The sequence below is a fragment of the Macaca nemestrina genome, chromosome 15 (assembly GCF_043159975.1).
Source record: "Macaca nemestrina isolate mMacNem1 chromosome 15, mMacNem.hap1, whole genome shotgun sequence".
NCBI lineage: Eukaryota > Metazoa > Chordata > Mammalia > Primates > Cercopithecidae > Macaca > Macaca nemestrina.
Window position 1 is genome coordinate 25572107 of NC_092139.1, and position 15983 is coordinate 25588089.

The 15983-nt window shown below is 41.5% G+C and overlaps 1 long non-coding RNA gene across 2 annotated transcripts in view; it reads right to left on the reverse strand.

Moving 5' to 3' along the window:
* The window catches only part of LOC105496347 (uncharacterized), a 554035-nt gene that overhangs the window by 412192 nt on the left and 125860 nt on the right, over nucleotides 1–15983 (reverse strand). The window contains exons 1-2 of one of the 2 annotated variants that reach the window (XR_011613359.1): nucleotides 10116–10248; nucleotides 8703–8852 (exon numbers count right to left, since the gene is read on the reverse strand). This is a non-coding gene — a long non-coding RNA (uncharacterized lncRNA). Of the gene's footprint in view, nucleotides 1–8702; nucleotides 8853–10115; nucleotides 10249–15983 lie in introns of those variants that run through there. The other variant, XR_011613360.1, reaches the window with a different exon arrangement.

Sequence of the window (15983 nt, forward strand, 5' to 3'; positions counted from 1 at the left end):
ATATCATCCAGGAGAACTTCCCCAACCTAGTAGGCCAGGCCAACATTGAAATCCAGGAAATACAGAGAACGCCACAAAGATACTCCTCGAGAAGAGCAACTCCAAGACACATAATTGCCAGATTCACCAAAGTTGAAATGAAGGAAAAAATCTTAAGGGCAGCCAGAGAGAAAGGTCGGGTTACCCACAAAGGGAAGCCCATCAGACTAACAGCAGATCTCTCGGCAGAAACTCTACAAGCCAGAAGAGAGTGGGGGCCAATATTCAACATTCTTAAAGAAAAGAATTTTAAACCCAGAATTTCATATCCAGCCAAACTAAGTTTCATAAGTGAAGGAGAAATAAAATCCTTTACAGATAAGCAAATGCTTAGAGATTTTGTCACCACTAGGCCTGCCTTACAAGAGACCCTGAAGGAAGCACTAAACATGGAAAGGAACAACCAGTACCAGCCATTGCAAAAACATGCCAAAATGTAAAGACCATCGAGGCTAGGAAGAAACTGCATCAACTAACGAGCAAAATAACCAGTTAATATCATAATGGCAGGATCAAGTTCACACATAACAATCTTAACCTTAAATGTAAATGGACTAAATGCTCCAATTAAAAGACACAGACTGGCAAACTGGATAAAGAGTCAAGACCCATCAGTCTGCTGTATTCAGGAGACCCATCTCACACGCAGAGACATACATAGGCTCAAAATAAAGGGATGGAGGAAGATTTACCAAGCAAATGGAGAACAAAAAAAAGCAGGGGTTGCAATACTAGTCTCTGATAAAACAGACTTTAAACCATCAAAGATCAAAAGAGACAAAGAAGGCCATTACATAATGGTAAAGGGATCAATTCAACAGGAAGAGCTAACTATCCTAAATATATATGCACCCAATACAGGAGCACCCAGATTCATAAAGCAAGTCCTTAGAGACTTACAAAGAGACTTAGACTCCCATACAATAATAATGGGAGACTTCAACACTCCACTGTCAACATTAGACAGATCAACGAGACAGAAAGTTAACAAGGATATCCAGGAATTGAACTCATCTCTGCAGCAAGCAGACCTAATAGACATCTATAGAACTCTCCACCCCAAATCAACAGAATATACATTCTTCTCAGCACCACATTGTACTTACTCCAAAATTGACCACGTAATTGGAAGTAAAGCACTCCTCAGCAAATGTACAAGAACAGAAATTATAACAAACTGTCTCTCAGACCACAGTGCAATCAAACTAGAACTCAGGACTAAGAAACTCAATCAAAACCGCTCAACTACATGGAAACTGAACAATCTGCTCCTGAATGACTACTGGGTACATAACGAAATGAAGGCAGAAATAAAGATGTTCTTTGAAACCAATGAGAACAAAGATACAACATACCAGAATCTCTGGGACACATTTAAAGCAGTGTGTAGAGGGAAATTTATAGCACTAAATGCCCACAAGAGAAAGCAGGAAAGATGTAAAATTGACACTCTAACATCGCAATTAAAAGAACTAGAGAAGCAAGAGCAAACACATTCGAAAGCTAGCAGAAGGCAAGAAATAACTAAGATCAGAGCAGAACTGAAGGAGATAGAGACAAAAAAAACCCTCCAAAAACTCAATGAATCCAGGAGTTGGTTTTTTGAAAAGATCAACAAAATTGACAGACCACTAGCAAGACTAATAAAGAAGAAAAGAGAGAAGAATCAAATCGACGCAATTAAAAATGATAAAGGGGATATCACCACCGACCCCACAGAAATACAAACTACCATCAGAGAATACTATAAACACCTCTACGCAAATAAACTGGAAAATCTAGAAGAAATGGATAATTTCCTGGACACTTACACTCTTCCAAGACTAAACCAGGAAGAAGTTGAATCCCTGAATAGACCAATAGCAGGCTCTGAAATTGAGGCAATAATTAATAGCCTACCAACCAAAAAAAGTCCAGGACCAGATGGATTCACAGCTGAATTCTACCAGAGGTACAAGGAGGAGTTGGTACCATTCCTTCTGAAACTATTCCAATCAATAGAAAAAGAGGGAATCCTCCCTAACTCATTTTATGAGGCCAACATCATCCTGATAACAAAGCCTGGCAGAGACACAACAAAAAAAGAGAATTTTAGACCAATATCCCTGATGAACATCGATGCAAAAATCCTCAATAAAATACTGGCAAACCGGATTCAGCAGCACATCAAAAAGCTTATCCACCATGATCAAGTGGGCTTCATCCCTGGGATGCAAGGCTGGTTCAACATTCGCAAATCAATAAACATAATCCAGCATATAAACAGAACCAAAGACAAGAACCACATGATTATCTCAATAGATGCAGAAAAGGCTTTTGACAAAATTCAACAGCCCTTCATGCTAAAAACGCTCAATAAATTCGGTATTGATGGAACGTACCTCAAAATAATAAGAGCTATTTATGACAAACCCACAGCCAATATCATACTGAATGGGCAAAAACTGGAAAAATTCCCTTTGAAAACTGGCACAAGACAGGGATGCCCTCTCTCACCACTCCTATTCAACATAGTGTTGGAAGTTCTGGCTAGGGCAATTAGGCAAGAGAAAGAAATCAAGGGTATTCAGTTAGGAAAAGAAGAAGTCAAATTGTCCCTCTTTGCAGATGACATGATCGTATATTTAGAAAACCCCATTGTCTCAGCCCAAAATCTCCTTAAGCTGATAAGCAACTTCAGCAAAGTCTCAGGATACAAAATTAATGTGCAAAAATCACAAGCATTCTTATACACCAGTAACAGACAAACAGAGAGCCAAATCAGGAATGAACTTCCATTCACAATTGCTTCAAAGAGAATCAAATACCTAGGAATCCAACTTACAAGGGATGTAAAGGACCTCTTCAAGGAGAACTACAAACCACTGCTCAGTGAAATCAAAGAGGACACAAACAAATGGAAGAACATACCATGCTCATGGATAGGAAGAATCAATATCGTGAAAATGGCCATACTGCCCAAGGTTATTTATAGATTCAATGCCATCCCCATCAAGCTACCAATGAGTTTCTTCACAGAATTGGAAAAAACTGCTTTAAAGTTCATATGGAACCAAAAAAGAGCCCGCATCTCCAAGACAATCCTAAGTCAAAAGAACAAAGCTGGAGGCATCACGCTACCTGACTTCAAACTATACTACAAGGCTACAGTAACCAAAACAGCATGGTACTGGTACCAAAACAGAGATATAGACCAATGGAACAGAACAGAGTCCTCAGAAATAATACCACACATCTACAGCCATCTGATCTTTGACAAACCTGAGAGAAACAAGAAATGGGGAAAGGATTCCCTATTTAATAAATGGTGCTGGAAAAATTGGCTAGCCATAAGTAGAAAGCTGAAACTGGATCCTTTCCTTACTCCTTATACGAAAATTAATTCAAGATGGATTAGAGACTTAAATGTTAGACCTAATACCATAAAAATCCTAGAGGAAAACCTAGGTAGTACCATTCAGGACATAGGCATGGGCAAAGACTTCATGTCTAAAACACCAAAAGCAACGGCAGCAAAAGCCAAAATTGACAAATGGGATCTCATTAAACTAAAGAGCTTCTGCACAGCAAAAGAAACTACCATCAGAGTGAACAGACAACCTACAGAATGGGAGAAAATTTTTGCAATCTACTCATCTGACAAAGGGCTAATATCCAGAACCTACAAAGAACTCAAACAAATTTACAAGAAAAAAACAAACAACCCCATCAAAAAGTGGGCAAAGGATATGAACAGACATTTCTCAAAAGAAGACATTCATACAGCCAACAGACACATGAAAAAATGCTCATCATCACTGGCCATCAGAGAAATGCAAATCAAAACCACAATGAGATACCATCTCACACCAGTTAGAATGGCGATCATTAAAAAGTCAGGAAACAACAGGTGCTGGAGAGGATGTGGAGAAATAGGAACACTTTTGCACTGTTGGTGGGATTGTAAACTAGTTCAACCATTATGGAAAACAGTATGGCAATTCCTCAAGGATCTAGAACTAGATGTACCATATGACCCAGCCATCCCATTACTGGGTATATACCCAAAGGATTATAAATTATGCTGCTATAAAGACACATGCACACGTATGTTTATTGCAGCACTATTCACAATAGCAAAGACTTGGAATCAACCCAAATGTCCATCAGTGACAGATTGGATTAAGAAAATGTGGCACATATACACCATGGAATACTATGCAGCCATAAAAAAGGATGAGTTTGTGTCCTTTGTAGGGACATGGATGCAGCTGGAAACCATCATTCTTAGCAAACTATCACAAGAACAGAAAACCAAACACCGCATGTTCTCACTCATAGGTGGGAACTGAACAATGAGATCACTTGGACTCGGGAAGGGGAACATCACACACCGGGGCCTATCATGGGGAGGGGGGAGGGGAGAGGGATTGCATTGGGAGTTAAACCTGATGTAAATGACGAGTTGATGGGTGCTGACGAGTTGATGGGTGCAGCACACCAACATGGCACAAGTATACATATGTAACAAACCTGCACGTTATGCACATGTACCCTAGAACTTAAAGTATAATAATAATAAATAAATTTTAAAAAAAAAAAAAAGAATAAAGTAGGGGCCAGAAATAAGTGGTTAACTATTGAAAATAAAGAATCAAAATAGGTATCATTTGCAAATATTATTATTATAAATTTAGAAAACATAATACAAAAATTTGAGAAACTAATGAGAATTTGTCTCATTAGATGACAAGATACAAAATAAATGTATATAAATCTATACCTTTCTGACTTTCACTGACTTTTATAAATGAGAAATATTCAATCCATAGTAGCAAAGTCACTGAAAATTACTCAATTACTCAGTGGTCAAAGAGCAGTTACTCTTAATGTCAGGGTGACATGTTTTTTTTCCTAATTCTAAGCTCTATATTTTAAGAACTTATGAGTAACATCATCATCTGAAACATATTGAAGAAAACCAAGGTTTTGTCCTCATTTCCTATTTGATTAAACTCAAGCTTTTGTTTTTTCCCTTGTTTTGAAATTCCCTAATAATGAAACTCAGACACTTGGAAATCAACCATTGCTTTCCTTAGATCTTATGTAAATATCTGAGTGGTGGTTCTCCAGGACATAAAAATTGGTCACCCAAGCCCTCCCATCTTTGAAAATTCAGCAGTCTATTGCAATGTTAAAGCAACAACAACACTGTCACAACTCACTCTTCTACCTGTGGCTAGAAGTTGTCTTGCGGCATTTTTTTGTGAGGTACTTTCTGAATCCAAAGACATTAAAACATGTGAGACAGGGAAGCATGCATCTTAGAATTAAGGAAGGAGGTTATCCTAGAAATTTAACAAACATGATCAACTTATATAAGATCCTATGAATAGAAGAAAGGGGCAACCAAATCTGGTTGCACCTACCAAACCAGTAATGGGGATATTTTATGATAAAGATTCTGGTGATAATATTAATGATATTGGTAATAGTGAAGAAAATTGATGGGGAGGAGTAGAGGTGAGTAAAGAAATGGTCATGGATGAGTAGCATTGGGATGGGCGTCGGGATAAGAATAGGAACAAAAATGAGTGACAGTAGCCATTGGGATGGCCATGGGAATGGGAGATAAGAATAGGAACGGGAATGGATGACAGTGCGCGTTAGGACGGGAGTGGGAATGGGAGTGGGGATAAGAATAGGAATGGGAATGGGTGACAGTGGGCATTAGGATGAGTGTGGGAATGAGAGTGGGGATAAGGATAAGAAAAGGAATGGGTAACAGTGGGCATTAGGATGGGTGTGGGGATGGGATTGGGGATAAGGAACGGTAATGGGTGGGCATTGGGTTGGGAGTCGGAAAGATGAAGATGAAATAATGAAAGATGAAATAATGAAACATCATTACTATTAGGGTAAAGTGTCTTCGTGGATGCCTGAAAGAAAGGAAAATCTCTCCAGATTCCTTTTTTCTCCCACCTAAGGTAGCATGGGTGTGTTAAAGGAAGCGTTAAGCTTCTGGTGTTTCTCCCTAGTCCTCAGAGCAACGTTCTCAAATCAGACTCCTCTCATCCCAGATGACCCAAGAATGCTTGTTATTTGATCTTTCTGAGAGAACTTCTGATCCAATTCCAATCTGGTAAATAGGTTAGTCTTGTAACTTGCTGTGTCTTTGGCCTCAGTTACACCCAACCAGTGGTGAACATACAAGTGAGTGAATATCATATTAGATCACTTTCAGAGACATTAAGTAGAAGGAAAGCTGAAAAGTCTTGTGTAGACTTCAGATGCAGGTTATGGGGAAGAAGGACATGGAGGAACCTTCATTTGACACATGTATCCCAGTCCTGTCCTCTGCATTTTATGTACATGTTCTTATTTAATTCATCCAACCTTATATAACATACAAGTATTTCCACTTTACAGATAAGGAAATTGAGACTCATAGCCTCTCTTACTCAGCTGTTTACCCACGGAGGCAGGAACCAAGACAGTTATGCACAGCAGTCTATCCCCAGGGTCTAACCCCTGGCTGCCACATAGTAGGTACTCAGTGACTAATCATAAAATTAGATATTGCAACCTAAGGACATACTATTGGCAGAGGCAGGACTGCCAAATGGCAGAGGCAGGACTCCCACCCAGGTCTGGCTCTTTCCTGTGCTATTTTTCTAGTACATAGTTGAAGATTTTAGATTTCCCTGGGTTTTCAAAGGAAATTCTTATGAAATCAAAACTTCCCATGTTGCCTGTCCCCTCTGGAAGCATCCTGGGATGCTTTGAGGGGAAAGGCAAATGGGGAAAATGAAATTGAAGAGCAGGAGCCCACTCCAGACATGACGGAGGTCCCCACAAATATTCCCCGTGGGCCTCATTACACATTTGAGCAAACATTACCTTCACTCACAGCTAAATTTCCTGTTTGCTTGGCTGATCAATTCCTCATCAAATTTTAATGCGGGGTTCAAACCGTCTGTGGTGTTTTAATTAGGCCTAAGATTGCAAAGTGTCTGAGGCAGGGCTGAGCCTCATCCAAATCCCACTTCCCATTGCGGTGTTGCCAGGAGGGGTGGGGGGCTGAGCAGAGCTGGGCTGGGCTGGAGCCAGACACTCGGCAGACCCTGTTCCTAGGTGCACTGTGCTCTCTAGTGGTGGCAAACTGCAGAGAAATGGGCTGTGCAGCCCCAGGGACTTGAAGCCCTCTCCTGATTCCTTCCAAGCCCTGAGAGTTTATAAGCTGCCTTACCTGCTTTCCTGCTTCATCTCTCTTCCTTTCCTACAAAACAGAGCATCATAGTGGCCTTATGGAACTGACAAACACTAATCAACACAACTAGTGTGCCTGGTGCTATGCTAGGAGGTGATAGAAGAATAAGACACAAGACCTGCCTTCAAGTAGCTCATAATGGAGAAGACAGTTGTACATACAATTTGACATTATGGATGGTGTGGCTGGGACATATATGTGACACTGGTGATGGATGCCAGGAGGACAGACCCAGTGCTCAGGTCATTAGAGGGTCTGGTGGGCCTCCAGAACATCAGAAACCAAAGTGACTCTTTTCAGAGCCAGAGGGTGAACCAGGTAGTCAGGACATAAGGATATTGATAGACATTGATCAAAATAGATCAATGGATAGATCTCGATGTCCAACAACCTTCCCCCCTTCACACTCACTTCTCCACGTTGACCCTTCCTCAGCTCTGATCTTCAGGAGGCCTGCCCCAAAGATTTGCTCCTGCCCCTGACAAAATATATCAGGATGTCCCAAACTAACCACCTAGAAACTGTGCCCCTTGGAAGGCCTCCCTCCTTGTCCAGCCTGGGCCACTCACGGTTATAGTTCATTTGCACTTTAGGATAGCCAGTGTCCATTACCATATTCAAGGCTCTGAGAAGTCCTGCAGAAAAGGAAGCTGGATCATTTTGCTTAACTCTGTGTCCTACAGGCTTACTTGTATACAGAATACTAGTTAACATCTTCCTCTGTCTCTAATGCTTTCTGAATCTATGCCCTCCACAAGAAGACCCATGCCTGGTCAGGACTAGCTACATTTTCCAAAGGGCAGTTATCACCAATAGTATGTCTAAGTGATTTTTAATTTAATGTCCTGATGCTGTCAGTCCTGAGAGCAAAATGCAACTTGATAAAAGACAGCTCTGACGGGGACCACATAGGAAACGCTGCCCAAGTTCAACAGAATAGTGAGAAGAAACGGAGACCTATTTGAAAGTTCAAGGATTGATGCTCTTACTAGATTTGGGGAGGAAAATGGTGAAATTCATGTTTGATTGAAATTACTAATGTTTCTAAAGCATTTACTGATAGTAGAATGTAATTAGCTGAATTCAGTGGTTTCCAAACTTGGCTGAGTGTCAAAATCACCTGGAGCATTTTTTAATTGTGCCAATTCCTGGGCTCTATCCCTCGATACTCTGATTCCATAGAACTGAGGTATTGCTGATGCTGCCAGTTGCAATAACGCATTTGAAAATGATTGCTACATTTCATTATTTCCCTCAACTCTGTTCTGTGAAACATCAGCTCCACAGGATGCTAACACATCTTACCCAAAACAGTTCCATTTTAATAATCTTGAGCTCACAGTGTGTGCCAGACACTTTGCTAAGATGAAGACAGAGATGAGAGAGAGTCATCTCACTTGATCCTCATACTCACCCCCAGTAAGATTATCTTTCACTTTCTGGACAAGGAAACTGAAGTATAGAGATGGATGGCTTTCCCACGGTCACGCAGTAAATAGTACCATCCCTGGAGAGATCAACGATGATGTCCCACTGCTGGCTGATTGGACGGTGGTGTCATTCACTGAGATGAAAATAAAGGGAAGAAGTTGTTATGGGAATAAAGGGAAGAAGTTGGTGTGTTTGGTTTCAGACACTCTGAGTTTGAGGTGACTATGAGATATCCAGATAGAAATGTCCACCAGGAATTAAATACATGGGCTAAAGACCATGGAGAAGATTTAGACTACAGTTAAAGAGCTGAGAGTTGAGGATGTTTAGATGGTAGTTGAGACCATTCTGGGCCTCCATTTCCTCTTTCCAAAATGGAAGATATCAGCTATCATCAATACGCCTTATATTGGTTCCTCAGTAAGTTCAATATAGAATTACCATATGATCCAACAATTCCACTGCTAGTTATATGCTCCAAAGAATTGAAAACAGGTGTCCAAACAAAAATTTCTACACAAATGTTCATAACACCACTATTTACAGTAGCCAAAAGGTAAAAACAACACAAATGTTCAAAAGCTGGTAAATGGGTCAACAAAATATGGTCTGTTCATACAATGAAATATTATTCAACCATAAAAAGGAATGAAGTACCAATGCATGCTACAACGTGTATCAGTGGATGATAAACGCTGATGAACCTTTGAAACATTATGCTTAGTGATGGCTAGGCACAGTGGCACACACTTGTAATCCAAGAGCTTTGGGAGGCCAAGAAGGGAGAATCACTTGAGTCAAGGAGTTCAAGACCAGCCTGGGCAACATAGTAATACCCATCTCTACAAATTTTTTTTAATTAACCAGGCATGGTGGTGCACACCTGTAGTTCCAACTACTCAGGAGGCTGAGGTTGGAGGTGCTCTTGAGTCCAGGAGTTTGAGGCGGTAGGCAGTGAGCTAGATCATACCACTGCACTCCAGGCTGGGCAACAGAGCGAGACTAGCAAAATTGGATGTCACCCTTGACATAAAATATAGTCTGCTTCTGATGTACAAAAAAGAAACTACATTATTTCTGGTTCATATAAAAACCATATGTGTGCATGAAATGTGGGGAGAGGAATGAATAGATTCATACAACCTTCAATCACTAAATTTGCCCTCTCAGAGCTTACATTCCAGTGGACAGCCCACTTAAAGAAAGTGAACACCTGCCGCCCAATCAATTCCTCTTCATGTCTTCCCTCCTCATAAATAGCTCCTGTAAAGACTAGGTTGCTCAAGCCAGAAACAAGAGAATCATCACTGTCAACTCCCTCCCTCTCACCTCCACCCCCAGTCCATCAGCAAGTTCTGTCAATTCCATCTCAAAAATCTATTTCAAATCTATTCACCTCTTTCCTTCTGTTGCCGCCACTCTCCATCAAGTCACTTTCACCTCTTGCCTGCAGTGCAACAACCTCATCAGGGGTCTCCTTGCTTCACTTTTGTGTTCTACCATCCATTCTCTATGCACAGTAGCCAGAGTAGACTATTTTTTCCAAAAAAAAAAAAAAAGAAAGAAAAAGAAAAAAGAAATTCTGATTGTGTTACTGCCTCTGCTTAGAAACAGTCAATGACCTCTTTTTGTTTAGAATCCCAAATCCCAAATCCGGCTTCCTTTTTCTTTCTAATGGATAGGCATGGGCCCTTTGAGGACCCAACCTAAGAACAAACTTACTGCAAAGAGGTAATATGGCCCACTTTCTGCTTCTTATTCTAACTGGAGCCATAAGCCAGAGAAGAGAGTTTTCATATTTTCAGTGGTCATGTGCATAAATTCAAGGCCACAGAAGTCCTGGGTGTGTGTAGTCACCTGCTCGGGCTACCAAAACAAAGTACCTCAGACTGGGTGGCTTAAGCAATAGGAATTTATTTCCTTATAATTCTGGAGGCTTGCAGTTTGAGATTAAGGTGTCAGCAGGATTGGTTTCTTCTGAGGCCTCTCCCCTTAGTCTGTAGACGGCTGCCTTCTCCCTGTGTCTTCCAGTGGGTCCCCCCTCTGTATTTATCTGTGTCCAAATTTCCTCTTCTTAAAAGAATACCGCTAAGATTAGATTAGGGCCCACCCTAAGACCTCATTGTTGCTGAATCACCCCTTTAATGGCCCTATATTCAAATATAGTCACATTCCAAGGTACTGAGAACTAGAGCTTCGAAGCATGAATTTGAGAGAACACAGTTTAGCCTGTAACAGTCTGCAGTATAATCATAGTGGTCACTTAAGCAATTAATTCAACCTCTCTGAGGTTAGGCTGTCCTTGCAGAGAGATACTACCTGCTTCTCTAAGTGGCAAGGATCAGAGATGATGCATGTAAAACACCCAGCTGGGAACCCAGCATGGAGTCAGCACTTGATTCTCAGGGATTTTCATCCAAGACCATTGTACATGGAAGTTTCCTTGTGGCAAGCTAGAATCAGACCACACAGCCAGCTTCAAAGGGTTAAGGCAGCAAACATACTTATTGACTGGAGCTTCTTGGCGGGCCCAGGGAAGCGTGACTGATTGGAAGCCTGTTTAGAGGAGGAGCCCGCTTTGTGGGCCCGAAATAAATTAGAACCTGTCAATAGCTCAGATCCTGGAGCATCGACAAAGTCTGCAGTCTCAATAGGCAATTAACACTTTACAGGGGCCATTACCCAGCGGCCTCCCTGCATTTTACTGCACATTTTCTGCCATCAACTCTGGTATTGAAGCTTCTAAATAAAAACATAAAAATGAGCTAGAACAGACCAGCATTTTGCCTGGCTGGAGTTATGGTGCCCACATGCAGCAAAGAGATCATATTTCCTCTCTCCTTCCTAACTGGGCTCTAACTCCCCTGCATCCCCAGTCCTGCATAAACATGTGCACATGCACACACACAGACATGAGCACATGCGCATGCAGGCCATCTTCTGAGTGTGCCACAGGAGGCACTGGAGCATGGATACTGGGAGGAGGACGTGGTCTGGAGTCAGATTGCCTGACTGGGGGTGGAGGTGAGAGGGAGGGAGTTGACAGTGATGATGCTCAGCACATTAACTGTGTGGTCTTGCACAAATTGTTATGCCTCAGTTTCTTCATCTGTACAATAGAGCCTACATCACAAGACTTTCATGAAGATTAGGTGATTTTAGCACAATACCTGGCACATAATAGACCTCAATAATGTTAAAGGGATCAGTACTGTTGTTGCCACTATCATCAATGGGAGGAGCACCTTCAACATCAACACTGAACATATCTAACTGCACGGATCACTGTAATCCCCAAGGCCACTCTGCTTCTGCTCCCTTCCTTTGGTTTCTGCCACTGTCAGTGCCTTGACTGAGCAAGGCATATGCTCACCCTGCTGAACGGAGCCCCTCACACACTTCCTCTGACTGCCCATGCCAGTTCTCTCCTAGGAAGCCAACTCATGAAGTTCCACCCCAAAGCTGACTGCCTTTGGATCACCAGGAGTTAAATCCACAGATGCAAATTCAAAGCAATAACCAGGAACTCTGTGAGGTTCCAGTCTGTGGGAACCTCATTGCAAACTCAAGATCTCAGAGAAGACTGTGGGGCTATTGGATTGGCCAGAAGCATTGCCTTTGAGGAGGATATGCAGGATAAAATGCCCCAGTGAGGATACTGGCAGCACCATCAGGAGCACATTGGGCTCAGGAGCACTCAGGGCCATTCCTGACCTGAAGTCTGCAGCAACAATTGCTGTCACTTGATGCCAAGGATATCATGGAGCCAGAGCTGGAAGACATTACCATCCAGTCCAGAGCTGATGCACTGTGCCCATGGAGCCCCAGGAAGGTGGGATGGAGGTGCAGCTTGGTCCAGGTGCAGTGGCTCATGCCTGTAATCCCAGCACTTTGAAAGGCCAAGGTGGGCGGACTGCCTGAGGTCAGGAGTTCAAGACCAGTCTGGCCAACATGGTGAAACCCCGTCTCTACTAAAAATACAAAAAAACAAAAAAAAAAATTGGCTGGGCATGGTGCCATGCACCTGCAATCCCAGCTACTCGGGAGGCTGAGGCAGGGGAATTGCTTGAACCAGGGAGGCGGATGTTGCAGTGAGCCAAGATCATGCCACTGCATTCCAGCCTGGGCAACAGAGCAAGACTCTGTCTCAGGAAAAAAAAAAAAAAAAATCCAGGTTTGTTTTTTATTTGTCACTGGACAGCACACAAGAGTATCCTCTACTAAGGCCCCACAAACAGTGGTGGGGCCAAAGCTGAGGCCTCTCCTTCCAGATTCATCACCTCCCCAAGAACTAGAACTTTCTCTGCTCTCACCTTTCTGCCTCTATGTATGTCATTCCTCCTTTTCAAGGTCCTTATTACTCCTCTTCCAAAATCCTGCCCATTCTTCCAAGCTCACCTCTTCCCTATGGCTTTGCTAGCATAACTTATACTTATTGAATGAATGTCACTCTACTTATTCACATGTATGTGAAATGGACTCTAGGCTGTGTCCAAGATCCCAGGGACAACTTCATGGGCATCAACGGGGGTGCAATGAGAGATCATCCCATAAAGATACATACAGTCAATTCAGATACAAGGAGTTGCTTGGTAAGGTGGAAATTAAATTAAATTCTTTCAGGAAAGCAGCTGAGGACTCTTCTCTGTCAAAGGAGACCAGCAAAGCACTCTGCAGCTCTCTGCTTTCTCACTTCTTGGGGGTTACTTGGGTGTCCCTTGTAGTTATGCAAGTTAAGTCCAAGGAGACACTTTACCCTGGAGAAAGAGGATTCTCCTCACCTGACAAAATGTACTTTCCCAAAGCTCCAAGGAATGCAGAAACATCTTTGTAAGGGAGAAATGAATCAATCTGTCAAGGAGCAGAAAACCTTGTAGAAAGGGGACTGAAATCCTGAACTGAACCTAGGAAGTAGATTCGACATTAGAACAACTTTGAGTTGACTGAGGTGGTCTTCCTAACTGAAAAACAATTTAAGGACAAGAAGATTTTAAAAGAAGATTTACCAGAAAGAAGAGAAAGCCTGGGTTCACGGCCCCAACTTAACATTTGTCTTGAAGTTTTGCAATTCTGGAACATGAAACCAAGGCTGGAAACACTTCCAAACCCAGCTACCTTGGCATAGCTTCAGGAACAGCGACAGAGCATGTGATTATGAAATAGGTTAACCGGCATACTTTCCCCACTCCACGTGCCTGCACTAACCTTCTGAGCTTCTAAGTGTCAAAAACAAAAACGACTGCTGCTTCATTTCCACCCTCTTATCTTACCTGAAAATACCTTTTGTGGTTTACCCTAATAAGAAACATGCAGAAAAGGAAATTCTGAAAATGTCAGTCCAGCCTAGCCTGTTGACACATTACAATACCAGCACAGATAACTCACAAGGAAACATAGCCAGGACTCTGATCAAACCATGCCTGAAGCATGCTACCCTAAACTAATCAGTTATATAAGCCAAGAAACTTCCTTCGATATTTAAGCCAATGTAAATTGACTTTTCTATTATATGCAAACCAAAGTATTATGGCTGTTATAGGCAGAAACCAGTATCAGAATCTAGCACTGGGCCAGTAAAAAGAATGAAGAACATAAATATCTCACGTAAGGAAAAGAGCACTGAATAAGAAGGACTGAGCTAACTTTTATTGTTCTAAGATGGAACGAAGGAAGCTTGTCCTGGGAGCATCTTAAATGCACCTCGTAGTCTCTGGCAATAACTGTTCAATTCACACAGCTCCCTTTGAACTCTGGAAAAATAAGCAAATGTATCCAATCCACTCCTGGGATACTTAATCAGTCAGCCTCACATGGCATGTCTCATAACTCTGTCCTCTGTTAAGTTTATCCTTGTTTAACAGTTCACATGAGGCCTCGTTATTCTCATCACTGAATGTAACTCAGGGGGCTTCTACTAGGTCTTTTAAAGAATAAGCCTTGGTAAATACTTCAATATATTAAAGAGTGTGGTTAAAAGCACAGCCTTTGAAGCAAGATAAATCTGCATTCAAATCCTGGCTCTACCACCTCTGGATGTAATATATTGAGCCAAGTTACTTAATTCATCTAAGCCTCAGCTTCCTCATCTGTAAGGTACAATAATGACTCCTATCCCACAGCGTTACCAACAGGATTAAATAAGATAATGCACAACAACTTAAATAGTACTGACACTTTAAATAATCTCTCAATAAATGTAACTATTCTTTTCACTACTATTTTAAATATTCTTTTGTTTTCTTGTATAGAAGAAATACAACTTCATTACAAATTATTAGGAAAACATACAAAAGTGAAAATTCTGAGCTGTGTTAAAAAGCATGATGTCAGACCAAGCACGGTGGCTCACGCCTATAATCCTAGGACTTTGGGAGGCTGAGGCGGATGGATCACCTGAGGTCAGGAGTTTAAGACTAGTCTAGCCAACATGGTGAAACCTTGTCTCTACTAAAAAAAAATACAAAAATTTGCCAGGCGTGGTGGTGGGCACCTGTAATCCCAGCTACTCCAGAGACTGAGGTAGGAGAATAGCTTCAACCCAGGAGGCAGAGGAAGAGGTTGCAGTGAGCCAAGATCACGCCCTTGCACTCCAACCTGAGCAACAGAGCAAAAACTCCACCAAAAAAAAAAAAAAAGCATAATGTTGAGCTATAATATATCAATCTTTTGTGAAGATTTTTAACACATTGAGTGAGGCAAAAAGCCAGTTGCAGAACAGGAAATAGTAAGTACATGTTTGTGTGAAACTGATGTCTAACACAGACATATACTCAGACTTACAGATATATCTAAATGCATGGAACATTATTTGAATAATACATAAGAACCTCTTACCAGGGGCTGCCTCTGACCAGTGTGATGGGGACAATGTGAAGCAGGTATAGAGAGTAAAGGGCCCAGACTACAGTGAAGCACTCACCTCAGGTGCAAAATTTTAAAGGGCACCAAAAAACTCAATAACCAAGATAAGTAATACTTAATGCAATATTTTAAAACTCAAGATTAATGCCAAACTATCAAAAATGTAAAGACATGATCAGTGAGCTAAGATACTGAAGAAAACAAATTGCTCGGAAAGATTGTGAACTTTTAAAAAAATTGAGAAGCAATGAGTCAGGATATGAAAATATTAACCATCAATCTAACAGGTGGCTGGGAGGTACAGAGAAAGCGTAGCTGAGAAAATTCACATTGTTGCAGGGCCCAAAGAACTCTTTAGAAAAGGAGTATCATAACATTAATTTGAAATTGTTTGTGTGATACA